This window comes from Struthio camelus, chromosome 3 (genome assembly GCF_040807025.1).
Source record: "Struthio camelus isolate bStrCam1 chromosome 3, bStrCam1.hap1, whole genome shotgun sequence".
Taxonomy (NCBI): domain Eukaryota; kingdom Metazoa; phylum Chordata; class Aves; order Struthioniformes; family Struthionidae; genus Struthio; species Struthio camelus.
Genome location: NC_090944.1, coordinates 47696488 through 47724404, shown reverse-complemented (window position 1 = coordinate 47724404; position 27917 = coordinate 47696488). Strand labels below are relative to the sequence as shown.

Here is a 27917-nt window from a genome sequence, read left to right as displayed (position 1 = left end):
GGTGCTTTCTTTTTTTCCCCTCCTAAATAACTCTCACTTATCATGGCCGATGAGATGGCAAACAGCCCCGGCCATGTGATTGCATCCTTTCTCCTCCATTTTGTGATTAAGACTGTGGTGTTTTGCTGTATTTGTGGCCAGGGATAGCTTGTTTAAAAGAAAAAAAAAAAAAAGAAAAAAAGTCATTCTTTAATACATGGTATCTATCATTGCTACCCACTAAAGGGGGAAGGAGTACAGAGTACTTCTCTGTACACAGGAAGCACGTTAGTTTTCCCATATGCAACTCTCAGGCTCCATAGCACATTCAAGAAACTATTTTTTTTTTGTCTATCCATTTTTGGGATCAGGACTTTCTGGCTTAACTCTGCTCCTACTGACTTCAAAAAGAACAGAAATAATCCACTGCTGAGTTCTTTTGCAAACCTCCCTCTTAATTTTTATGCAATAAGGAAAAATGCAGCCTAGGAGAGGCAATGGGTCACATACAAAGATATTAACGGAGGAGCTCTAGACTCCTAATTTTTCATTTAGAAATGAGTCAGATGCAACAGTGAGTCAGCGGCATCACAGCACCAAAACCTGGTACTATGTACACATTATAGATGCCAGTTAATTATTTGCCAGGGTAAACTGGGACTAGCAAATACTTATTTAGGAGAGAGGTCAAGGACTCAGGAGCAGGTCATATTTCATGGAATGGAAATATGCACTTCTGGGAGCAGCAGGCTTTGGGATCCTGATTGCTCCCTCAGCCCCAGCATCCTTTGCAGTGGAGTGGTCAGACACCTGAGGAGCTGCTACCATTTTACAGTGTTCTTCCTCATCCCCTTTTTTTTTTTAGGTATGTGGGATGTATGTTGGGCTTTTCAACTAGGTGAAGAGCTTAGTATACTTCGTGTGAGGTCAGGAAAGACTGGTGACTCCTATTTGTTATGAATCTACTTGCGTTTTTGAAGCAGCAAACATGTAACATCCATCTGTTCCCCCATTTGCTATACCATTTGCTATACTGTAGTTCCTGCTCTACTCACTCTACATTGACAGAGATGCCTCCTTGGGAGCAAGGCGTGTGATAATGCAAGATTTTCACGCAAGGAGAGAAGTATTCACAACAGAGTAGTAGACTTTACTCCTGAAGTTCTATATTCTTCAATTTTACAAGAGAGGGCTCCTACAGTAGGATATGCAGGGTTGACAGAGAAACTCGTGGAAGTGCTTGGAAGAAACTAAGGTCCTTCCCTATTCTCTCATATACGTTAGATAATTTGACCATAACCTACTGCCTTCTGTCTCTGATCGCTTACCTCTCAAAGAAGCTTGGTCCAGACACATAAAGACTGGAACAGATATTAGGACCAATAGGGAATGATAGCGTCAAGCATTCTGTCTTAATCCTTGATTTACTGCCATATATTTTGCATCTATAATGATCCAAGCATGCTTTTACGAAAACATGTAATTTCTGTCAGTAAACCCCAAAGTGAGTGACATGATGATTTGAAAAGAAAAGAATCAAATTCTACCTCCTTCAGAAAGGCTTTCTTCTAGCGCTGTGTTAAGAAGTTATCTTGCCTTTGTGAATTGTCACGGAAATCAACGGAGCTTTTGGTGGAACAAATTGTGCAGGCTGATCCAATAAATCAGCACAGAGAACAGAATTTGATCCGGTCCTCCATGTACCCCACTATGCATGGGGGCGTTACTTGCGATGTCCACTAGCTCAGCTGCTGCAAAGTGTCCCCTGCAGGTGTGGGGAGTTTTGCTGTTTACTGGTGTCATTGTTTCCATATAGGAGGTGCACAAGACATGGTCTGACATTTCATTTGTAAGTCACTTACTCATGAGTCCTTTGGACTGAATTCCTATTGCTATATCCTTCCTGCTTCATGTGTGAAGCCCCTGAAAGAGAAATCAGAAGCCCTCTGTCACCACCTCCAGGAGGAATATTTCCAGCCCTTCCCAGGCAGGCATGGAAATGCTGCTGACTCTGGCACCTACCCCCACATACAATGGGTGCTTTTTACGAATGTTGTCCAAGTCGTCTTTTGATAACTACAGCACTGCTTTGCGTACTGTGAATGCTTAAGAAAATATATTAACCTCAGATCTGTAACTTCACAAAGCCTCATTATAGTTTATGCGCTTCACTGAAACCTTACCCTGTACTACTTAACATCTGTGATTCAGGGTGTCAAAGTGTTAATCGGCTGGCATGATCAAGATTAAACAAGTAGATTATTTTGATATTCTTCAGTAACATATTAAAAGTGAAACATGATCTGTTGGCCCTTGAGGTTCCATCTCAGCACATGCAATTATACAAGGAGTTCCCTGTAAAAGTGATCTGGAGAGCTGAAAAAAAGTCAGTTCTTCCCAGATGTGGTCTTAGCAGTGGTCCATAATACATGACATCAATGAGTTAAACTAAGGAAACTAGTAAAGGCCAACATCTCGGTTTTAAGTTTCAGATGAGGTTTTTGCTTATGCCCACCTCAGGAAATGAATATTGCATTCATAAATTGTTTTTCTTATCCAGGAGATGAACCTTAACATTTTCATTCAGCCCCAGAGTATTAGATTTCTTTAACACTTTGCCACATTAGAATATGTTTTCCATCTGAATGTGATGATGCAATATCTGAAGAAAAAGTTGGCTGAGTGGCATTCCATAACAAGCAATAAAAGTTTATGATGCACAGAGTATGATAATTGGCACAATATGAATTGAATACTTCCTTATGGATAATATTTGATAAGATATAGCATGTGTAGCTATCATAACATTTCAATCAACCCACGATTGCTACTTAAAACTGTATTTATTTTATTGTCTCCATAATGGATTTTACAGTGCCAAAAATTGGTCTGACTTCACTAGAAAGATGAAAAATCAGTGTGTTGTTTTCCCTAGTGCATTTATTTCCCACTGAAATCTTTCTCTCTTGTTTTCTTTCTTCTCATTTTTTTCAGTCCACCTTTTTTGCCATGAGCTGTTGACATATGATTTGTTGAAAGTCGAAGCTAGTGGACACCAGTGTTTTATTTTTCCCCCCATCATGGCATTATTTTTGCATCGGGGCTTTTACAAGGTTAATTAAACCATAATGGGAAAATCATTCACGGACAATGTCCTTTCCCAGTTTCCAGATTTTATAAACCTCACACCTGTTTTTCTTAGGTTTTTGTGCTACATCAGCCTATAAATCCTCCTGCATTTCCCAGTATAGTTTCTTACGAAATAAAACTTTTTTCCCTCCATTTGCTCAACTGTTTTCAATACTTGCAGTCAAGCCTGAAGTTGTCAATCAAGGAACAGCTTATCAGTCTGAGCTTTTTCTTTTCAAGCTTGTACTCAGTGACTTTTGAGACCTGTCAACACCCAGTTGATTTTAGCCTTAACAATAAAGTCACACTCTATCTCCCACCTAGTAGCTTTAGATTAAATTCTGATGTCATATACGTCATATTTACATAGTTAAAACTCATAACAAAGCAACCCACAGGCAATAGGATGTAATAACCATGCAACAGAGCCATTTCCTGTCCCCTTTTTTCTCTCACACTATGTTTCGTGTACTTTATTGGATGTGAATGTTTTGAAAATGAAAATCGTCTGGGAGAAAACTGCTAGCCAGGCGTGAGGTTTAGAAGAATTCAACTAAAAGAATATATAGAGTTGTAAATGCTTGGCCACCTCTGGTATTGTAAAATAGAAACTCTTTCAATATTCCTTTCATTTCCACAAGAAGAATAGATGGGAGGCCACAATTATGTGCTCCAACAGTCGATTTTTAATATCTTTAATTCTGCTCATATTAAAGGAAAACAATTAACTTGGAGTCAGAAAGCCTTAAACACCAAAAGTTTTACAGTTTTCATTTTAAAGCACAAAGGACCTACTTCAAATACAATGCAACGGGAACTTTAACCACGGGCTATGTTTAAAAGACAAATCCACCATGGTACTTTAAACAATCAATTAAGGCAAGTTTAACAATTTTTTTTTCAGCCTCACAAAATAGCCCCATTAAAAGTAACAAAATAAAAACCGCTGTGTGCTTCTCTGTCTCCCACACACTCACAGACACACACATACACATGCACAGCACTCTTCAACCATAGTCATATCAAGACATTGTTTTTTCTAGAAGTGGCTGACAGTAACCTTTAACCAATGAACTTTACGTAGAGCAATGCAGTACCTTTTGCGAACTGGTTTTTCAAACTGAGAACAACTGAAATCCTTCCGTTGCCTGGGATATTGCAAAGACTTTGAAAGGTAAAATGTTGCTTCAAATCACTTACTACTTTAAGGGGAATTTTTCACTAGTATTGATTTTCTTTAACTGAACCTAATGCCCAAAGAAGAGAATACAGAGAGTGAGGGGGAAAAGCCTCAGTTTCTGCTGGAAGGCCAAAGAGCAGCCTTCTGGTGAGCAGACCCTGCCACACTTCCCTTCTGCCCTAGCCATGCCCTTCTCCAGGATGTTCCAGCATAGAAATAAATGGTCCTTTAATGCTGAAGGGGGACACTCCAGGGGATCCTCCAGTTGCTTAAAGCTTATGAGGAGGCTGGGCTTAAAGGCACATGTCTGTTCACATTGAGCAGGGCTTGCATCACGGGCTGTGTGCAGTAGGCTAGCCCAGATGTATGGCCAGCGTCCAGTTCCTGCAAATCTCACTGCTTCTGTTTTCCTTACTGCTGCGGCTGTTACTATTATTCCCCCAGCTTTCTTTGCTATGGTGGCCGAAGCAGGGTAGGTTAAATCAAACTGGCCTTGGGGGCACACAGCTCTCTGCGAACTTGGGGGAACAGTTTTATCTGTGCTGACTTCTCCGGTTTTGGTTTGGTAAGGAATGATTCATTTCAAAATGAACCACGTGTCAAAGCACTGGCTTTCTCATTCGTCCTGGTAGTGTTTTATTCCTCGACAATCAGCAGCCTAAATTCCTCAGGAGAAACAGTTCGTTGCACAGCAGTCTCATGGAAAAGGACCTGTGCGTGACTCTGGCTTAGATGTTGCATGTGAACAACCACTGCCATACGGGGAGCTGCAGAGAAGGTGAATGCTGGGGTATATGAACAGGAGTGATGTTCATGAGACATCCTTCGGCTCGCTTGGAAGGCTTCTGCTGAAGTATTGAGTCTGATGTTGGATGCTGAGCTTCAAAAATGATGCGAAGGGAGGGACTCAGACACAGACACTGAGAACAAGCAAAGGCCTAGGAAACAAGAACAGATAAGAAGTTGGATAGTGCTTAGCCTAGAAAAAAATAAAACCAAGATGAAAAATGGTAATAAGCTTTGAATGCCTTGAATGATAGCTGCCAAACAGGAAGGACCTATTCTCCCTCTTCTTATCTCCCTGTAGATGTTAAGCAAGAAAAATGCTTAAATTGGAGCAGAGAAGAATGAAGTTAAACATTAGGGAAGCTCTTTAACGATAAGCATATTTAAGCACTTGTATAATGCTTCTGAGGGAGGTGGTGCAATTTCTAGTACTGGAGGCCTTTTTAAGAAGAAATGCATCTGTCAGATATGGTTCAGGCATAGCTGCTCCTCTCTTGAGGCAAGGGGATGGGTAATGATCTCCCACAGCTCCTCACAGCCCAATTATCTGTGAGACTGTGCTTGGTCTTTGCCTCTCAGAACCACATAGAATCACAGCATCACTGAGGTTGGAAGGAACCTCTGGAGATCGTCCAGTCCAATCCCCTGCTCAAGGCAGGGTCAGCTACAACAGGTTACTCAGGATCATGTCTAGTCAGGTTTTGAATATCTCCATGGATGGAGACTCTACAACCTCTTTGGATGACCCGCTCCAGTGTTCAACCACCCTCACAGTAAAGAGGTGGTTTTCTTACGTGCAGATGAAATTTCCTGTGTTTTAATTTGTGCCCGTTGTTTTTCATCCTATCTCTAGGCAACATGGAGAAGAGTCTGGATCTGTCTTTTTTACTGCCTTCTAGCAGGTAGGTATTTATATATTATGAAGATTCTCCCAGAGTCTTCTCTTCTCCAGGCTAAACAGTCCCAGTTCCTTCAGCCTTCCCTGGTTATGAGAGATGCTCCAGTCTCTTAATCACCTTTGTTGCCCTTTGCTAGACTCACTCCAGCAAGTCCATGTCTCTCTTGTACTGGGGAGCCCAGCACTGGACCCAGCATTCCAGATATGGTCTCATCAGTGCTGAATAAAGGGGAAGGATCACCTCTCTCCACCTGCTGACGACTCTGCCTAATGCAGTCTGGGATGCTACTGGCCTTCTCTGCTGCGACGGTGCATTGCTGGTTCATGTTTAACTTGTTGTCCACCACGACCTCGGGTCCTTTTCTGCCTAGCTGCTCTCTATTTGCCCGGCCCCCAGCCTGTGCCAGTGCCCGGGACAATTTTCCCCCAGGGGCAGGACTTTGCACTTCTCTTTCTTGAGCTTCATGAGACTCCTGTTGGCCCATTTCTCCAGCCTTTTGAGGTTCTTCTGAATGTCAGCACAACCCTCTGGGGTATCAGCCACTCCTCTCGTTTTGTATCATGTGCAACCTTGCTGAGGGTGCACTCCACCCCATCCTCCAGGTCATTAATGAAGAGGTTAAACGGTATTGGATCCAGTGTCTCTTCCTGACTTACTCCATATCGACAGACCTGTCCCTCCTCCTAAGAAATCTCACTCAATCCCACAGCCCCTCTTAAGCCAAAGTTAATTGTCAGCAGGCAATGGCACTCACTGGAAACAGCCACCTATATTCCCCTAACTCCTGTCAGTGCTTCCTAACAGCAGCTTACAACTGCAAGGGAGGCAGAGAACAGATGACCAACTGCAGTAGCAGAGAAACAAAGTCGCTTAAGGCCAACATGCTGGTCAGTAGCTTGGCAGTGATCTCAGGCCTCCTGTGCCCACGGACTCATGAATCCAGTGAACCATGTTATGTTTATCAGTCAGTCAGCCTTTAGCACCAGGGTTTGGCTATCTTTGCAGAAGGAAAAAATATATGGGTATAGTTAACATGTGTAACTCTAATGCATAACACATGTAGCCATGTATGTAGCCAGAAGGTGTTCATTGTTTTTGCAGCAGCGATGATTGCCTCAGCTTGCACCACATTTTTTGTGCCACTGCTGCATTTTCCCCATCAATTGCTTGTTCAGCTATAGACCATGAGTGTTTTTTCCTTCCAGCAGAGTGAAAAAACCTGTCTCATGCCAACATCATACCCACTGTGGAGCTTCCACGTACCGCAGGAGACTTCAGGATGTCATGCAGCCAGTCTGACATTTAGAGCTGCTGAGCTCTTGCTGAGCTCTTGCACCATGCGCTGAAGTCAGCAAGAACAGCAGATGTTCAGCAACTTTGGAAAGCAAGCCAAAAGTCTTTGCTGGGGTTGGTCTGATAGAAAATTATCCTATTCTGAGCTGCAGACTCTCTGCTCCTCAAACGGACATGCCATGTACAGTATGAAATTGCACTGAGATTCCTGCTTCATTTAGTGGCAGGAAGGTTAATATATGTCTGGGAAACTTTCAGAGGACATGCATAACGAAAGACTTGATTGAGTGGACATAGATTGCTTAGGCCAGCAGCACGCAAATTTTTAAGGGAGAGGTGGCAGACTGTTTTTCTTTCCCAACTTAGAGGTTAAGTGTGCTAGTAGAAACATATTAAGATGCTGCCCATCAGAGACGCAAGGTGCTGCTAGCAGTTGCTGAGCAGCATCTGCCTCTGGGCTCCTACTGGGTTCAGGATTAGTGAGGGCAGTAGCTGGGAGCTGGTGTCCCTTATGGATGCCCCTTTTATGATCCTGCGGTTCCTGTGTTCAGGCCTTGCATCAACCCTGCTGCATGGCAGCCATAATGTGATATATGAGAGAAACAGCTGTTGCCTTTCTCATTTTTTGGTCATTGCGTAAGGCGATGGCTGACAAAAGAGCTGAGCAAGAGCCCATGTTAGTGTCTGCATGTTTCGGTGCCACTCGGTCCCTTCTCAGATTTGCACACAGAACGATGCTGGGGGATGAGGTTTCTGCTGCTCTTCCTGCTAACGCTGACCCCGGTCTGCAAGGCCTTGTCTCCAGCAGCTGGGACACTGGCCACTGTCTGCAGCCCTGCCTCTCAGCTCTCCAAGGTATTTCATACACCCTTTTCTACTGAGTAGCAAAACTTAGTCACAACTTCTCAACTAAAGGATATGTTTCTTCTTCACTTTCCTCACCTCTTTGTTTATTTAATCAGGGCACTTCCGCCTCTTATTTACTGAGATTTTAATTTGTGTAGCATAGAGATGCTTTCTTTTGATTCTGACGCTTATCTGTACAGTGGCTGGGACAAGACTGCTCTAAACAACTACTATTCTGTAAATAATAGTAATGGTGACGATAAGAATAACAGGTTCCTAAGGCTTTATACGTCGGAGAAATAACATGAATTGAGAGGCACACACTTGCAATAAATTATGGGAAAAGGAAGCTAGAGGTGACTTGCTTAGTAAATATATCCCCACCCTCTTCAACAAATTAGTGTTGCATGACACATTAGGCTTTCTGATCCTTTTGCGAATGTGTTTAATATGGAAAGAAGGTGTCACACATGAGAGGTTTATGATGATTACAAAGACAGAAGCAAGGGTACAGGGTGAGTATCCTTCAACCAGACGGCCCAGCAAGGAGAAAATACTGGAGCGGTAAAGGGACTAAAAGAGAGGAGTTACTGAATGAGTTGGAGGAACGAAATAGACTGACATTCAGGATAAACACTTTCAGCTTGTCCCACTTGTCACTATTAGATCTGCAAGCGGTAAAATAATCAGACAAACAGAATGGCCTCAGATACTGCAAACTGTTACACAAGTCAACTCTGTGTGTCACATTAATGAATATTTATGAAAATCAATATGAAACAATGGAAAAGTTCCATCATGAAAATATGACCTGCCAACTGCTTCTACCATTGTTTTCACTGCTCTCCGTGAAACAAAGAACATTTGGAGCCCAGGCATCTGCTTCATTTTCAGCTTGTCCCAAGCTTGTTATTTGTTGTTGCAATTTTGTCATGATGCACGAGAACAGCGGCCGAATCTACTGCTAGCATCTTCCAGCAGGAGTTAGCTAAATCGGTGCTGCCATGCTGAAATGAACTGTCTCTTCTCAAACTCCATATTTCATTTTCTTTGTGGAGCTAAGGGCTTTCTTCTGTACTTAGTTACACAGGACAAATGCTGTTTTTCCACTGGGAATTGGGCCCACAGGGCTGGCTGGGGCGGACACCCATGTGACAAAATGGCAGAATAGGTAGTTGCAAGTTATTTCGAAATCACTGTTCAAACTTCACCTCTCTGCTAAAGCAAATCAGATCTAAGGACCTCTCTCAATATCATCGGCATATCATTACAGATCTACAATTAATGCACATGGATATCTGAGCTTAATATGATTTTTCATTACACTTTGGCTAGAAGATATCTGTGGTCACAGTGAGGTAATGACTGGCAAACACAGATTTTCCAGTGACCTGTAAGGATGCTTGCTCTTGATCTCAGTTCAGCACCCCTGCTGGTATGTTTTCTTACCCTTTTTTAACTTAGTCTTGGACTGACTCCCACACATCAAGCCTTAGTTATTCTCCCAACCTACATGTAGCAAATACTGTCCCCTTTCTGCAAGAGCCTGCTTCTAAATTATTTTCTAGTCTTCAACATTTTTTATTTCTTTTCTCACTCACTTCCTTTCCCCTCGCCATGAATTAGCACTCTACCGTGAACTGACAGGTCCTGACTTTTCATTCAACCTTTACTTCCACCTTTTGGCTTTCTGCACTCTCTTTATTCTCTGCTACCCTTTATCTTTGGCTCAGAAGCTCCTCTTGCCTGTGCCCTGACATGCTTCAGCGCTGACACTCTTGAGTGCCATGGGAAGAAATCTCTGGCAGTGCCAATTCCTCCACATCAGCTATTTTGCTGTCACACATCCTCATCGTCCTCCTTTCCAGAGCAAAGGATAGAAAAACAAAGTTAAAAAATCATTTCCTTTCTCTTGATAGGGGTATATGCATTGATCCCTCTTTAGTTCTGGCATTTTGGATACTCCTTTAATCTTACCTATAACTCCTCTTTATGCCATTTCAATAGTAAAATAAAATATGCAACATATAATGCTGCTTTCACCAGCTTCCTTACTCTCAGAATTTGAAGTGACAGTGCTCTCTTTTAAAGTCTGAATCTCATTTTTCTTGATTCTCCTCTTGGCTTCACAATTTTTGACTGTGCTCTCTCATCTTTATCTATATGATGTATTTTATAGACACACCCTTCTGCAGGTAGACTGTTACCCAAGGTACAAATGAGGAACAGACACCTGAAATAAATGAATACCTGAGCAAGAGTGATCAAGTGAGAAAACTGATTATTTGAGAAAAATAATAGTACATCTTTTTAAATAGATTTGGAAGAAATTGCTTTGCTTTTTACACAGCTCTCTCTTCCAAAGACAGCTGCACAAGACAGCTGCAAAGACAGTGGTTTTTTTGTTTCCCTGGCTCAAATTGTAGATTCATGTGGTAACTTTAAAAAGCTCATTTTGGCTTAAGATTCATTCAGTTATCCCCTATTGTTATACACAGAAATAAACTCACAGCAGGAACTCAAGCCCAGCTCCAAATTCAGGTGAAGTTTAATGCAAGTCCGACTTTGTGCCCAGCAGTCGCAGCACCCTCTCGCCCCCATCTCGAGGTGCCTCTGGCATCCCCAACACAGAGGAGGCATGGGCTTTAAACAAAACCAGGAGGACTGGAGCCAGCCCTGGCTATTTGAAGTACCTGCGCATATTGCCTTGTTCAAACTCATTGTCTTTCTTAATTGCCATCATATGTTACTATGTGCAATGTCACTGAAAGATAGCTTTATTTCCATTTCACTGTTTGCTTGTGTTGCATCAGAGTATATAGCGGGAGTTTCTCACAACTGTACAAAAGTCAGGATCAAACTTCCCATAAACAAGCACAATCAGTAGTCTGGACTCATTTTCAATAATAAGAATATTTTAGTTATGTGCTTTGTGATGGAAATTAGCTAAAGTCAGCTCACTGCCTCTGCTAATATTAAATGCAGATTTTTTTTTCCATGCCGTATTTATATCTCTCTCTTTTACAGGACCTTGGTTAAAACGAAAGTAGGCGATATGACACCTTAGAATACCACTTCTTTTTTTTTTCCTCAAAGATAGCAATAATCTTAATTTAATACGGCAGAACAAATGATACACTATGTCATTTTAAATCTGATTAACATAAAATATAATCTACGCACATAATTTGTCTTAGATTGTTCCACACTTTACTGCCGATACCTCTTTGCTATTTTCACACACTTGTTCATTTTGTTTTTAACACTCCTTAATCCCAAAATTGACAGAAGGAAAATTTCACAATTCTATGTACTCAAGAACATTTGACAGTGTTACTTCACACAAGACATTTTTATGTGGAGGCTGAAATGAAGCAATTCTGAAACGCGTGGATGACTGGACTGGGATGCCTGGATGATTCATAACATGAAATATCGTGCTGCAAACTTCACAACACGATTTCCAGTTCATTATAAATCAAGACTTTTCAATTTCTAAGTCAGATGATCATCATGGCTCCTTATTTCCTCTAGTAATTAAGGATATTCATCAAACTACAAATCTTTTCATTGATAAGGAGAATTGTCTCCAGACCAAGTAAATACTTATCCAGTTACAGAAATACCATAATATCAAGAAGATCCTATGTATAAAAAAAGATTAAAAGTGCCCTACACCGTCTCATAATTTTACACAGCACCATCCAGGCAAAAAAAAAAAAAAAAATCCAAAATAAACGGCCTTGACCTTGCCTGGTATATATTAGATTAGAACTGTTCCTTTAGCTGAGTGACTGGGGATGGGGGATTCAATCTAAATTTCATCATGCCTGTGAGCACATGCATTGCTAATCATCACTAGGGCGCTTCCTTACCTAAGGATTCTCACACGATAAACACTTTTGTGTGACTGGATCCAGGGAACCGGACAAATATGTTCATGCAGATCTCCATCTGCTTTGCTTGATCATCACCTTCTAGATTTCAGTAGAACTGTGTTTTCTTTCTGTATCAACCCATCAAAGGAAGCCAAATACATTCAGGGAATCCGTTAGAAACCTCAAACCTTGGTCGAACCTGCTAAATATTTATTGAATTTGGAAAAAATGTGAGACAAATTTAGACTGACCTTGGGCTGATTTATTGTGTTTGGCAAAACGTGGTTATTTCATATGTTTATGACTCTCAAACCAGACAAAACTAAGAAGTGGTTTCATTTGAATGAAACTAGAGCTTAAATCAAAGCTAGAGAGATATTACTGGAACAAAAGTTGTTGGCGTTTTCATCATTTTTTTAAAAGAACAAAAGTTGTTTTGGTTTGATTCTTTTTTCTTCTTGATCCAAACTCCATAAAATATTATATCTGGGCCTGTAGTCTGCCAGCACAGATATGAACAACAAGTCATGCTGATTTTTGGTACAAGCTTTTCTCTGATCTTTATCTACCTATGCTTACCAGAATATAAGAAGTCCTCGTAGTTTTCTCAAGGTGGATTTCTTCACAACAAATAGATTCTTCCAGACCAGGGAACTTTTTTTGCCTAAAAAATACTGAGAATCTCAACTGAAAAGAGAGAGAGGAACTCTCATGGATTTATTGGAGAGGTTAAAGCAAATTACTATTCCAAATGTTAAATTATAGGGCATAGGAAAGTGAAAGCAACAATAAAATCTCAACATAAAAACTGCAGAAAAGAGAGGCTAATTTTGATATTCTGGAATTCCTGTCCAATGCAAAATTTAAGGCACTTCCTTGTATTAGCATAATCATCGTTATGACTTGGAACCCTCGAGTGGAGTGTTTTTTTCCAGCCAGAAGACTTTTGGAGAATGTAAGTTGTAAACAGTTTTTCTCATCGCTTCGTTGATATTTTTATGCCCATTTAATTATTACCTAACAAAATAACTCATTTGAAAATTATATATATTCTTATCCTGAGGCTAATGCAGATACATAGCCAACTCCTCATAAAAATGAATATTAAATACTAAACTGAAAGAACTTGGGCAAGCAATACTGAATTTTTTTGCTCATATGGTTACAAAACATTATTTCCTTACAGGTCTGAACTACAAAATTCACCAAAGCAAGCACACTTTTTCCTTGAATTGCTGATGTTTTTCTTGACAGAAGGGTGCATTTAATTTAACTTGTAACATAGTTGCTAGTGGAGGAAAGATAGCAGCAATTTTACTGTAATTTGTCTTAAAATGGAATTAAAATGTATAAAATATTTTTATCACTGGAGACTAAAGGAGAACATTGTGGTATCCTTGTGGCCATGGAAAGCAGAATATGATGTAGTTATGACTTCAGTTAAACAGATAACCAAGTAACTGAAAGTAGAATTAGGGCCTTTTTTGGTTACTCATTCAAGAAATCCAAAGGAGATGTTCAAACCTCAGCTGAATACAAAAGGATATAATGATTAGGAAAGAGGTGGTAAGAAACTTGCCCCTCAGATTTTAATCCTTGGTTTATTTATTCCTCCCAGTACCCATAACCAGAGTAGCACCATGCGTTCAGGGTGGCTGCGGCAGTTCCTGCGCTTTGCTCCCAGGGGTGTCCAAGGGGAGGCACAGGCGAGGATCACTGGTGGGGTAGGCGGACACCAAGGGTGACTCAGGCGAACAGCTGCTTAGTGCCAATAAATTAAAGACAATAGGACAGTAGCAGGGCCATATGAAGGGCAAAGGAAAGAAAAGTCATATAGCATTTCTAAAAAGCAGATGAAACAACCAAGCACCTGGAGGCCTGTCTTCTGCTCTGCTCTGAGGACTGCTGCCAGCTAACACTGAACCCAGCCAGGCGTCTCCCCCTGGTTTTCACTGGGCCTCAGTGGGCTATCGTGCTATTTAACGCGGGTGGCATTTTGCAGCCTGGCTTTTCAGAGGTTGGCCCCAAATTTAATGTGTACAGAATAACACACTTGGCAACATAAAGCAAGATCACCTTTATACTCTGCCCCAAGCATATCTAATAATAATAATACCCATTTCCTATTCGGAGGGAGAAAAAGGATAGCTTTAATTAAGTTGCTGAAGTATAGCAATTTTATTCACTAAAAACAATTCTTTGATTTAGCACACAACACAAAACACCCACCGACCACAGGAAATCTCTGGGCTAATTCTTCTTGCCCTTTCACCTCTCACACATTCTAGCATTTTGCTCTCTTCCTTCTGTCCATCTGCTTTAATCATTAGCAAAAGCCTTGTGCAAGTAAAGTCAGCTGTCATTAGAGCATATGTAAACTCTGACTGTTAGTTTCCACTAAATCAGCTATATGCCCACAGGCCTCATTAAGCAAAGAGAAGGGCAGTGGTGCAGGTCCCAAAAAGCTCTAGAAGAACCAGCCTTTCCTACATAAAATTGTGGTCCAAATGGTACTCTGACCAGTTTTATCCTTTTCAGAATTTTCAGATAACTTTGACATGGTAACGTGATAGATGCAGAAAACAGCGTGCACTGAAGGTACATCTGAGGATGGAGGCTTTGCATTGCAGGTATTCAAGTGCCAAAATATACTACCATTAGGAGGGAAAAATAAGTGCAGTTCTTGACAGTGGTCTAATACGGTAAGTACAGAGAGCACTGCAGTACAAGACCTGGAGAGGGTTTGATTTTGCTTAGGAAATGAGCTTCCCTTTCATAACATACTCACCTCCCCACAGAGAGCTGGCTGAAAGAAGAGAACGAAGGCAGTGGCCAAGGAAGTTCTTGATGTCAGATCAGGAGAGGCTCACCAGCAAAGAGGTTTGAAAAGTCACAGAGCTTGCCTCTGAAAGTGGCCAGGGTGTTCATAATAAGACAAATAAAGCAAAGATGCGGTCCTGCCTTGTGGCAAAAGGTTTACACACTTGGGCAACCTCTGGAGGAGAAAAATACATGAAATTTAGAAATGCAACTGAAACTACTCAGGCCAAAAAAAAATTCATAGTAGGTAACTAGGCAAGTTGAAGAGAGATGAGGGCACTTGAGATTCTATTGTCTGTGAAGAAGATTTGAGTTTTTGGCTATGCTCCTAAATGTGCTTCATTCTTATTGCCTTCATTGTACACAAACTATCTGCTAGAGTATTAAATCAGTCATTAGGTAGGCCTACAGCCCAATACCTCAGTGGAATAAAGTCAAATAAAATACCGAGGTATTCGTCCTGACATTAATTTTAAATGTACAGTCAAGTACAGGCATTTGGACCAGCCCCTAAGCTGGTGTGAAGTTGCGAACTAGAATTAGAGAAAATACAAAGAGGGGCAAAAGGACAGTCACAAATCACACCTATACAGCACCTTCCATTCAAGAAGACAATAATTAGATCAGGAAATTTCAGTTCAGAAAAGTGGCAACAGAAGAGTGGCATTAGGGAGCATCTACTGTATTGTGAGTGGCATGGAGGAAGTGAGTTCGAAATCACTATTTACTGTTTGGAGGCTAGGGGGAGACCCACTGTCTTTAGACCTACCTTATGCACAGGGGATGCCTTATCTCTGTGTTCCCTATGCAATTTTCAGATGATTAAAATACCTAAAAGGAAGAACTTTTTCACACAGCGTGCAGTTAAGTTCTGGAACTCATCACTAAAAGGATGATGAGGAAGCCAAAAACAATCAGACAGATTTATGGAAGGTAGATTCATCTCAGGATATTAATCACAGTGGATGTCACTGGCGGGCATCACTAAGCCACTGATTTCTGAAGGCTGGGAAGATAAGTCAAGCTATACATGCCTTACTTTAATACTCTGCCACTACCTGCCTGCTACTGACCGGTTTGCAACAAGGTGCTGGGTTTGAATGCTCCTCAAGCAATGACAAGCACATGCTTACATTCTCCAAAGAGCTTAACCTTAATAGGATAACTTGCCAGATAGTCAGTTCAAAGGCAGAAGTTATATACTGAAATACTACAAAAGCAAACAAGTGAACAAGCAATGATAACTCATGCTCCCATTGCAGGATTGCCAAATTATCACCTGGTGTTGTGAATAGTATTTTTAATCTCCTGCATATTTTACTTATTAGCTGGTGGAAGGGTGGCAAGTTTACAGAGGAAATTACCCTGAGCTTCAGAAAATAAGGTATGATCCCCTTAGGGCAGCAACACATTCAGGTTACCTTGACTGCACACTCTATAAACGGGTATATTTAATGAAATAAGTTTGAATGTTTCAACAAAGCTGCATCACTAGCATTAGTATAAGTGTAATTAAAGTTATATCTGCACTTTTGTCTTGAAATTCCATTTAGTGGGTAAGTTTCAAAGTATATTTTGGACATAAATTTCATCAAGTAAAAAAATCTGTGCCTAGGATGGTCTTAGAGAGGCTGTAGAGCACCTGAATTAGAGCTCTGGACTCCTGCTTTCCATCTCTCCCTGGAGGAGCTGGTATCTCTCAGTGGTTAGAGAGCGCGTGAGCACCTAGGACTAGCCTCCAAACTAGCGCACCCTTCCATACGTCTGCTGAAATGAGTCTGGCTGTCTTCCACCTTCTTACACCTCTCTAAACGGACACATTTTAAAATACACATACACACAGCGTACATGAAAATATTTCACATTTGATTTTTGCAGTGTAATGGTTTTGGTTGCTTTGTTATGGTTTCTTACACCAGATGTAGGAATGCTGAGACATACGGAGAAAGAAAATCAGCTACATCAAGAATGAGCTAACAGTCATTGTTGCAGGTTCCTCAAAGATAGGTGAATAATATTAAAGACAATGACAACTGTCAGAGTGATTTAGAGAACAGCTAAGACTTCCACTTTCCCTGTCACCTCCCTCAGCCCAAAACAGTGTAATGCTGGGCCATACTTGCTCATTTCCCAAAAATCCCCATGATAACAATCAATAATTAAAGATCATGTTGCAAGATAGTGGCAATTAAGAAATTCTTAAGCCTCCTTCTTAGTCCGGTTTAGGTCTCTTCCCTGAACAACTAGGGAGATTAAACTGACCTGTCTCTTACAAGGCTTACTCTAGCCTTAGAGATGTTGCACAGCACAAACATCACAGGGCAAAGTTTTAAGATGTTTCCATACTAAGGGAAAACTTGGATGTAGGACAGAAGGATCTGCTTACTCCTGGTTCACAATCTAGCAGTCTCCCACAGTTTACCCCAGCTATGTGCTATTAGCTCCTCATGCTTGTCTTTCTGGGAGCACAGCTGAGACTGAAAGGCAATGTAGACACACTCAAACTAGCTTTAATCTCATCCGCCAGCTGGAGAGAGCTGCGTGGGGTGTGGAAAACATCCATGGCCCTGACATCTGCTCTGCTTGGCAGCTGCTGTCCCCGAGGGAAGGATGTGTGGGGCAGTCCCTGCTGCTGGGGCAACTGGCCCTTCTGCGGAATAGCCCTGGTCCTCCTGCTCCTCTGCCTCCTCGCTGTAGCAGTGGTGAGGGGCAGGGCTGAGCAGCTCAGGGACAGTGCTACGTGCAAAACAGCCATGGCAGCACAGAGCACAAGGCGGCCGACTGCCCGGGTATCTAGCCAGCCTCTCAGCTGGGTTTCACAGCCCGGGCTGCTGGCCTGCTCCCAGTACCTCAGCCACCTTATTTAAAACCAGTCTAAGTGTGTCTGCACCAAGCTGCACTTCCAGCTGCACTCATTGTCCCAACTACACCGTAGGCAATCTTGGCTCTAGAGCTAACCAATTGCGAGCTTCAGAGGTTATGCACAGAAAACTCTAGTTTCCAAAAGGGTTCACTCAACCCTTCAAACAGGCATTACGATCACTTACAGAAGCATACAGCATACTTTGTTTCAGCGCTCAATGGTCTGTTTGTGTGTTTACCAACTGGAGGGGGTTGTAGCATGCAACTTTGCCAAGGCAAAAAGGTGTTCCAAGAAGAGCAGGAGCAGCAGCAGCTGCAAGCAGGCTCTGGGAATTAAATAATGGCATCTTATAAAACTTCACAAATTGAGCCAATAAGTGTGCAATAAGTCAGTTTTGAAATTACTGTCTTATATCAAGTTTCTCTAATAAAAGTCAAATTTGTGCTTAGAAAAGCCTAAAGCCCATATGTAGGAAAACTTTATAACTCTAATGGGAGCCATGATAGAGCAGCATGTTAGTAAATACATGTGTAAGCAGCATAGTACAAAGGGAAAAGTAGCAATATATTAATTTTCTCCCTCCTGTATTTTTTTTGGTTGTCACTGTGGATGCAACTGCAGCAAAACATATGCACGTTCCTGACAGCTGTTCTGTTCCACGAGGAATAAAACGGCAGGAGGACTGGCAATGTGAAAGAGAGAAAACAGAGGCTTTTCATCCATAAAAATTCATTATGTGTCCATCCAAAGATAGAAATAACCTTTTTACGTTTTCGGTGACTGATTCAGAGGCAACATTTTTAAAGGAGATAAATGGACTGGAAAAGAAAGCCATCTGATGCTGAAGAACTAGTCTGTAGGGAAAGGCTCCTTATTAACAGCCATAGATTCTCACTTATCTTGGAAGTGCTGCAAATGATCATGCCAGCAGTGACAGAGAGGTAGTCTCGCACATCCAGAAAGCCTCTGTGGCCTTTGGCAGGCTCATGAAAAGAGTACGGAGCCAGGAGGAATCCTGTTCTCCACCAGACAAAAGGTGAACAAGGCTGCTTTGCAGATGTGAGACTTGGAGACTTCTCTCTGTGCAGAAGATGTATCCCATCGCTCCAGCAGGGGAGCACCGGTGGTGTAGTAGTCCGCCGCACAGAGCACCAGTGGAGTTACGGCACATTAAGCAATGGCTAAATCCTCGATTTATTGCGTATGCCAAACGGGCAAACTTTCCATTGCCCTCCCCCAAAAAGCATACAAATCCTTTTTGCTTGCATTTATTCCTCGCTGCAGTACAAAGCAGCGTCATTATACCCCATCCAAATGAGGTAACCAGTGCTGTATCAGGGTGAGGTGTTAAAGACTCTGCTGTAATGAGCCAGGCACAGCATTCAAATGGACAACACGCAAAAACCTAGGAACCTTCAAAGTGGTGAACTGAATGTGGAATGAAAAACCAAAGGCAGACAAAAAAAAGACTTTCAAGGACATCTATTAGTCATCTCATTTGAGCTTTCAGGGCAAAAAGGCATCTAACAGAGCACCAAGATAAAGGAAGATGTAGGCTTTTTTCCACTGAAAGGAGAAAGGTGGAGAGGCAAAGGACTGAGCAGCTTCAGCAGATGGTTTCACGTGCTGAGTAATGCAGTAAATTATGGAATAAAAAGAACACCTCACACATATAGCCTGTACAGTCGTCCCTGCATCCTCCAAATCTCACCAGTTTACCACATCATCCAGTTGTCTTCCTCACCTAAAAGATGTTAGCCATAACGGGGCAAATAGGAATGTCTTCAAAGTTACAAAAAAGCACTTTAGCAAAGCCAAAAAAGTGTGATTAGGTGTCTTGCCCATTGCTACAAATGTGTTTTCTAACCAGACAATGCAAGAAACACCTAAGGGTTTGAGTCCACATTGGAGGACTGTAAACACGAACTAAACCAGAGATGTTGTTTAAAAAGGGTGAAAGAGTACCTAATTCCTAAAGGAAATTCAAGATTATGAATCTCAATGAGGCCGGGGTTAATAATCTAAAGTCCCAGACTAGGGTAGGTTTTTAAGATGTACCTCTCCACCATTTCTTTCAGCTTCGCTTCTGTGGCTCTAGTTCATCCTACCGGATTTTGTCGTTCCCACTCTTAGGCATTTGATCCATGCTCTGCATAAGCACCAATCTTAATATCTGTATTAGATAATGCCTAAAACGTGGGCATTACAATGACTACTTCTTTTTAAGGAGCTGGGCTTAATGTGGTAAATTAGGTCATCTGTGTTTCAATTTTTTTTATCATTTTGAGTGATTACACTTCAAAGATTTTCCTTTGCCCTTGAGAAGCAAATCTAGCTTCTATAACCTTTCCTTATCACTAGGTCTCCTTGAGACCCACTGTTCCTCAGATTCCTGCATGCTGCACTGTTAGCAGTAGACGAATTATATCCTCTTCCTGTGGTACGGTGACTAAAACTGTATAAACAACTGTTTCAGATAGTGAAATCTAAACAGCAATGAGACAGATCATCCCAGTGCGCAAAGATAACAGGAATACAGAGTTTCCTGGGTCACAGTGAGGGTGTGAGCAAAAGTAGTTCCGCAAAGATGCAGGGTTTCTGGTCTCCCACTGGATTTGGAGGCCAGAGAAATTGTTTTGCCTGTTGTTTTCCATGTAATGTCGATCATCACAAGAGTACCGAAGTCTCTTGCATTAACACGGCATCTGTCATGGCATCTGCTGGTTGCCTTGTGTACGAGGCACGTCATTGCAGTGTTTTGCTTTGTTTGGGCTTTCCTTTTTGTTTGTATTTTGCTTTTTGGGTACCTACAGCTGTGTTAGAGAGGACGGGTCACAGAAGCACACCCGGCACTTGGAGGAGCACATTGGTCAGGTGTGGCTAGCTCCGTTCTCATAACGATTTATTCCTTGGCCATGGGCTGCCCCTGCCTCTGCCAGGGCCTTTAAGGTAAAGCTAGACAGTCCTTCACTGTTTTTCTTTCAAGACCTCTTAGGCCAACCTTTAGATAGTCTGAGCTCAGCTCATGGCATGCTTTGAAAACAAGAACCAAGACCTTGAACTTGATTCATAATTCCATGGAAATCCGATTTTCCTGCACATCCTTAAGATGGAAGAGCTGCCTAAAGCTTCTTGGTTCAGGTTCAGGCAGCCTAATTCCACCTAAATCCCTGTGCTTAGGGTTTCCTGTGACTGACTCTATGCCTTCAGACCTAGGCAACACAAAGCACTAAAAAAGGGTTTTCAAAGGGAAGTAGGGCTGACTGAACCTAGGCCTGTATGTTTTCACTCCTAGAGGTTTTTTGCATGTGTTTTATTCTACAGAAGGGCGAAGACAGGCAGAAAAGCGTCTGCATTGAGGGCCAATTACCTGACAGCCTGCTGCATATAAACTACCCGAGCTAATATGCCCAATTTCTCAATAGGGCTTTTGGCTCTAGCACTCTGGATTCAGCTGTTGGTCATCAATTATGGCTGCAACAAAGGGGCAGAAAGCTGTAGCTTAACTGAGTGCAATGGAACAAGTACCCAGAGATATTTTTGTCATATGTTGTGATAAGGGCTAAGGGTATATAGACAGACTCCTAAAATTCAGTATCTGAAAGAGCAAATCTTACCTGCATCTTCACAGTAGTTTACCTCCTAATCTTGCAGATTTTTCACTTATCCTCTTAATTTTTCTACGTGTGTGTGTGTGCGTGTGTGCGCGTGTGTGTGCGTTTGCGCGCGTGTGTGTGACAAAATGGAACAAAGTTCTGGAGCAAATAGTAAAGTATGGTTTTGTGAATATATATACAATATATATTATATTATATTATATACTCAGACAAATCCATAAAGCTGTAACAGAATTTAAGTTGCATTCTGTTAGCATAGTGAATATAGAGTGTTTTCAAAAATAACTGCATTTTTCCATGAAAATGTTACAGTTTATCTCAAGCTTTTGCAGCTGCTTTGCTTCTGAGGTGGTGCGGTTCCACAAATGCACATCCAAAAGGTTTGGCCATCGTTTTTTCCTAGAATGTCACAACGTGCTCTGTTCTGCTCCTAAATTGGAAAATATCTGCTGTCTCCATATTGCACGATATTCTGGGGAATACAAAGTGAGCTCTTTTATGGAGTAGGACAGAGGGGCATTGGAACAGCAAGTGCAAGGAGTCACAGCGCAACCACTGGGAATGCGGACAGATGCAAAAAACCCTCACATTTCTACTTACAGTCCTATCTGGGAAGCAATTTTCCAATAATATAAGAAGATATATGGATAGTCTGACCTATTTTTTTGTAGAGACTCATTGCAGCTGAGTATTTCCTGTACTGACCTGGATCCAATATCCTAGAACCTAATAAATCAGTTAATATTTCAGTTAACTAAAATATTAAAAGATGCCTTAAAGATTTAAAAATTTTCCACACATCATACTCCAGCTTAAAAAACAAAGGTAATGTGAAACATATAAAAATTCTCCTCCTTTATTAATTTTTCATTCTTTTTTTTTTCCTTGAAAGCTATCCAGCTAAGAGAGGGGAAGCCATGACCTTAAAAAGCACTTTTCTCCTTGCGAGAGTGTTCAGAGACAACGTGTGTGGCACATTTAAGTGATACATAATCCTTAGTTCTTCCCCCCAGTCTCTAAGGAATAAAGACAGAAACTCTTGTTGTGGTAAGAACTATTCCCCAGAATACAGATTCGATCTATTTGGTGCATCTAATGATGTTTAGTTATTCAACAATCTGTTTAGTTCTGATCTGTCCCCAAATATGGGATTTTCTTCTGTGATTTGACACAAGAATCCAAATCTTCATTTGGTTTCTTGGCAGTTGTTCAGTACTTCTCATGTATGGGGATCCTATACAATCGTCCCAGTAATACTTATATTTGGAACAGACCCAAATCCTTTCACTTTGTTGGGCTCTGTTGACCATGATGTAACTTCACAGGCATCAGGTCCTCGCCCAGGAGAATCTTTCCATTGAAAATGCAACAAAATCAAAGCCTTTCTATTGTTTTCCTAAAACAAAAGGATCCCAGTTTCACAAAACCAAAGCTTTTCTATTAATCAGAGAATGTGTTAATCTTCACCAGGCACAACATTTTCTGGAAGTTCAAGGAACTAAAATAGTTAATTCAACAAGCCACCTTAGAAAGAGTCTAGTAGCAGCAAAGGGTTGGCTGAAGGAATTTTCCCGTAGTCAGGGTTTTAGTTAATTTTATACACAACAAATAGGAAGATACATTATTATGGAAAAGGTCATAAATTCATTCCAGTCGAGTTGCAAGCCAGGAATCCTAGGATGTGTATAATTCTTTTGTAAAATGGCCAGTTTCATGTAGAGCATGCAAACACTCAGCATCGCAACTGTCAGGAGGCAAAATTCACTAACAGCTGAATGGAATTAATTTTAAAAACATCTGAGGTACTGTCTGCTATACTAGATAAGCAGTAAACTGAATTTTACAAAAAAAATGGTTGTGACTTCCAGCACCAAAATAATATTTTGCCATCAATCCATAGGTATGAATTTAAAAAAAAAAAAAAAGGCATAAAGTTCAAGGTTTTGCATTTTTCATGAATCTCTGATACAGGCTTCTAGGCTTTTCAAATTATCCTGCCTCTCCTAGCCTTGTAGTTGAATATGCACACTAAGGGTCCTTGAGGTACCCATATCTAATAGCCTAGTTATTCATGTTAGTTATTTTTCTATTTGCAAATCTTTTGTGAACAGCCTGTGATTTGACTGCTTATTTCTTTCATTTAATGTAATTTCATAGCTGGCATAACGTATTTCAGCTTACAGCCTGGTCACACAGTATTCACTGCAAGTATCAAGTCTAAGATGTGAGCTAAGATTTGAGGTCACCACTGATAAAGCAGTACACAAAGACCTAACTTCTGTTTATGTGCTTAAATTTAACTACATAATGTCATCAGGTTTACGCATATGCTTAATGTTGGAAGCTAAGTATGCAGTAAAGTTTGCTGCTGGATCAGGGACTTATCACAGAAAGAATATTAAAACGCTCTTTAGCGTTCTTTTTCACTTTCAAATAAGAGGAGGATTTTCTTTCTTTATTTATTTAGGGTTTTTTGGGGGCATAAATGCAGACCTGACAATGTCAAAGTAGTTTATGAATATATTTTGCTTTTATCAAATTGCTTATGTTAGCAATGTTAGAAATAAACCCTAAATGTTCACATTGACATTTTATAATGAATATTTTGAATTTTCCTAGTTAAAACTTGGGGGGAGGTTTCCTTCAGGAAATGTCCTTCCACTTTGTTTCATTTAAAAAACTGTAAAAACGTGCTCAGACCTGTAAGTGTGATTTATCCCTAATGTTTTAGGATTTTAACTGTGCTACCCACCAAAAATCTCAGAATGTTGTCGTTTTGGGCTAGCTTGATTTTTTTTCTTCCTTTTCCTGAGTTGCAAGCAAATCAGCCATCCCGGAATACCTCAGCAGGAAGACAAAACAGGCAAAAACTCCAGCGCGAGAGGAGTCGCAAGACAAAGCCATTTCATGCATCTGTGACGGAGGTGACTTTTAACCAGCTCCCCTGAGCAAAGCAACACAGAAGTTCACTCCCTTTCATCTCTCTTTACACTGGCCTGGCCCCTACTAAGTCGTAGATTAAAATCAGGCGGCAGAAGCCCACTGCCAGCGAGCCGTCCTGTCGCAGCGTGTCTCCTGCAACCGAGGCCGCCGCGCAGCGGGACGCAGCGAGGCTCAGCCCGAAGGCTCCCCGGGCTGGAATCGCCGCTTCATAGGACCAAACGCCACCAGGTAAGAATGGCCCAGCATCGTTTTGCTAGCATTTTTGACAATGAGATGGTTCTTCCCTAGTCCATTGTCACCAGCCTACAAGGCGTACAGACCTGGGGTATGCCTTAGTTGCTGTGAAAATTCTTTCAGAGCAAACGTATATTTGTTTTAAACTATCCACTACCAAAGCGGCTCACTAGGTAAGAACTGAAAAAATTCAAGTTAAAGGTGTTGCATATTTGCAAAGGCTTAAAATGCTTTTTTCTCTTAGCTCCACACAACACACATCCTCCTACTTAATCCCATGAATCCAGGGAACAAAAAGCCACTTCACACAGTCTGGCTTATTTGGATAATGAAATATCCAGAGGAATTAGGTCTGGGGAAATGCTCTGATTTGCAGTTGTTTGAAAGCCGGACAAGTTAATAGTGTCACTGGTGAAGATAATCAAAGCATTTTCAAAGGTAAACAGAGGCTGAAATGTTCCTAGTTTAATGGATATCTGATGTTACACCTTGTTATTTTTTTTAAAAAGTCTGCACTTATAAAGACTGTCATCAGCAACAGGTATAGTAGACTTGAGACTCCTCACCTCCACCAGGCAATTCTGATTTCTACCAAACTATCATATATTCTTGGATATGCAGGTACTTCTCGATACGTGCCGCTACGCGTCAGTGCTGACCTACACCAGTTTGCGTGCATGCGGCTACTGCTGTTTACAGAGCACTGGTAGCCGGCTGGAGGCTTCACCGTCAAGCAGAGGGAAAGGTCACTGCCGAAATAGCTTTCAAAGGGCTGACCCTGTCTGCAAAGGCAGATGCATGTTCTCACACACACTCTGGCCTCCCCCAAAAGTCAGGGGTCTCCAGGAGGAGGAGACAGATGTACCTGTACGGAGCAGAAAAAGGTGTAGCTAGACCCTCGATAAGAGACACAGGTTGAGAGGAGAGGAAATAGGACTGCACTGGAATGGGCCTTGCTCAGTGCAAGAGTCTGGAAGCCGGTTTGGATATTTTCAGGGTATGTTTTCCTCTGACCTGTAAATGCCTCTTGGAAAAGAAGACGTGTAAACCATTTAGGATAAGCGCATGTTAAGGAAGTGGCTGAAAGGAAAGAATACAAAGACAGAGCAGGCGAGTTACTCTGGACCAAGGAGACCATGTTTATCAAAGCTGTTTTAATAACAGAAAAAAACACCAGCTACATTGGTCAAGTAATTTCTTGCTGCTGAAGATGGTAAAAATATTAATTCAACAACTTACTTGACAAAAAAATCTGACTATTATTTAGTCAGCTGTAGTTACAGCCTAATTTATGTGTGTTCCCCCCCTCATTGTTGTGAGAGTATCCCTCGGGAGCTAACAGTGTGAGATAGCACAAAAATGCTTTTATTTTACTTTATTTTATTGCCTGCCTACACCCAAAAACTTGGTAATTGTGCTAGGTTTTCTCAACATCACTAGCGGAGGACATGCTGAGCGAGAGTTTTAACGGCAGAAATTATTTAAGAAACAAAAATTTTGTTTTCCTCAGCTCCCCATCTCTCGGACACCTGCCAATAATTAAACAGAAAACCTCACCAGAAAGAAGCACTTATGATCCAGGAGGCGCATTAATTTGCTCTAATGAGATGACAAAAGTACCTAGGATGCAGCTTTGTAAACTGAATCTTCCAGGTAGTCAGGGCGGGATTAACTGAAGTAGCCAAGTCAATGCAGCAGGCTCTAGGATCCGCATGGCAAAGTGTCAGTGCCACCTCCTCTTTGCAGGTATACACAAGGTACTTAGCTCAGTTTTTAAAACGCCCAGAAAAATAATCACAGTATGAAGCAAAAAATGCGGCAAAGCCAGCACGGTGTTTGCACATTTCCTCCCGTTTCCTTCCTCTTTTCCCTCCCTCACCTCCCGGCGATGGGCCTTTCCACGCGCGCGTGCAGGGCGACCCTTCGCCCCCTCCGTCCACACGCGCCTCCTTCCCCGTCACGTCCCACAGCCTCTGGCCGGGCCAGCGAACGCGCAGGGGCTTGACTCGGCCTGCCCACCCAAAAGGAGAGAAAGCGATCAAAATATTCCCTCTGGGGGTTTCCCTTAAGCACCAAGATCAGGAAACTCACTGCTCACAAAGGCTTCGCCGGCCCCACGAATCAAACAACGGCGCTCAAAGCAGAGGCTCTGCGCCGTAGCCCAAACACAACTTCTTATAATCCCTCGCTGCCTTCTGCGCTTATATAATACAGGCCTTCTTGAGTTACAAGACACTTTGAAGATCTCGCCTTCTCCCATTACTTGTCTTTTACATAAAATGTCCACAGATGTGAGCCTGCCAGTGCGTCTTTGAGAACTGCGGTTAATAATTTATAAACCAATACTTCCTATTGGGCATATTGCTTAAAATACTTGTGCGTGTGTGCGAGAGGGAGCGGGCTGCCTCGCTGCAGGAGCACCCTCTGCTGACTCCTCCCGAGAGAGCGCACGCCGCTGCCCCGAGCCAGGGTGATGGCCGGCAGGGAGGGGCCTGGCATGGGGATTAGCCCCCAGCTGGGACGCTGTGTCCCAGCTTCTCTGCCCTAGGGCAATACCACAATATTTAAACCACTCGCTCAATGGCGAATAGCTCTATGTCCCCAGCAATGCACAAAGCAAAGGGACTCTGGAGGACGTCACCTAATCCTCAGCACTCCCACGTGCACCACTGGCTTGCAGAGCATCGCTCGAAGCAAGCACAGCTCTTTTTGCGTGCATGTTCCAGCAATCACACTAAAAAGACTCTTTGTGAGCCAAAGCCACGAGGAAATGGTCTAGACAGCTACACCTGAAAATAGGCTATTGTGTGCAGCGGAGTTCTCCCCGTCCTCCCAATTCACCTCAGGGATGAGTGGACCACAGAAGAGGATGTGGGCAGATATATTTGCACTGTTAAAGATAGCTCCCTACATATGGGACTGATGTTACAGACCAGTAGTCACAGGCTGGGAAGGGTCTCGTCTAAGAGGAATATGCACTGGATAGATCTTCTTCAGCTCTCTTCCAGTCTGTGACAGCTCTGGAGTTTGAAATTCTGGACATCACGGTGAAAAGAGTAGTACAGCAACTTCCTGTAGGGATATATTGACTATATCATCATAAAGAAACGATTTGGCATAACTAGCAACGGCTGCTTGATAAAGAACAATTGTGTAGCTCAAAAATACCAATGGCAAGTGCTTGTCCTTCCTACTCTTATCACATCTATTTTTACGAACATTAAATCTATTTAATATTTCTCTATTTTTAAATGTTTTTAAATATTCTGAACATTTGTAAATATTTGCTAATTCATGAGTTAACAGCTCTCCACATAACCAGAGATTCTTGAAAGGTTTAAAAATGGTGATTACTTTGGATTCCAAAAATGCAGTAGATAGTATAAATGCTTCAGAAGAGCTTATCAGGGCACTATGCCAGCTCACCTTGCTTTGAATTTTGTTTGTGCC

The 27917-nt window shown here is 41.8% G+C and overlaps 1 long non-coding RNA gene across 1 annotated transcript; it reads right to left on the bottom strand.

Annotated features, from left to right (window-relative positions):
* Nucleotides 1-3787: 3787 nt before the first annotated feature.
* Nucleotides 3788-26789, bottom strand: LOC104139905 (uncharacterized). The gene is made up of 4 exons (XR_693176.2): nucleotides 26559-26789; nucleotides 14779-14985; nucleotides 12570-12677; nucleotides 3788-5226 (listed from the first exon to the last, which is right to left on the bottom strand). It is a non-coding gene; the product is annotated as an uncharacterized lncRNA (long non-coding RNA).
* Nucleotides 26790-27917: the final 1128 nt, after the last annotated feature.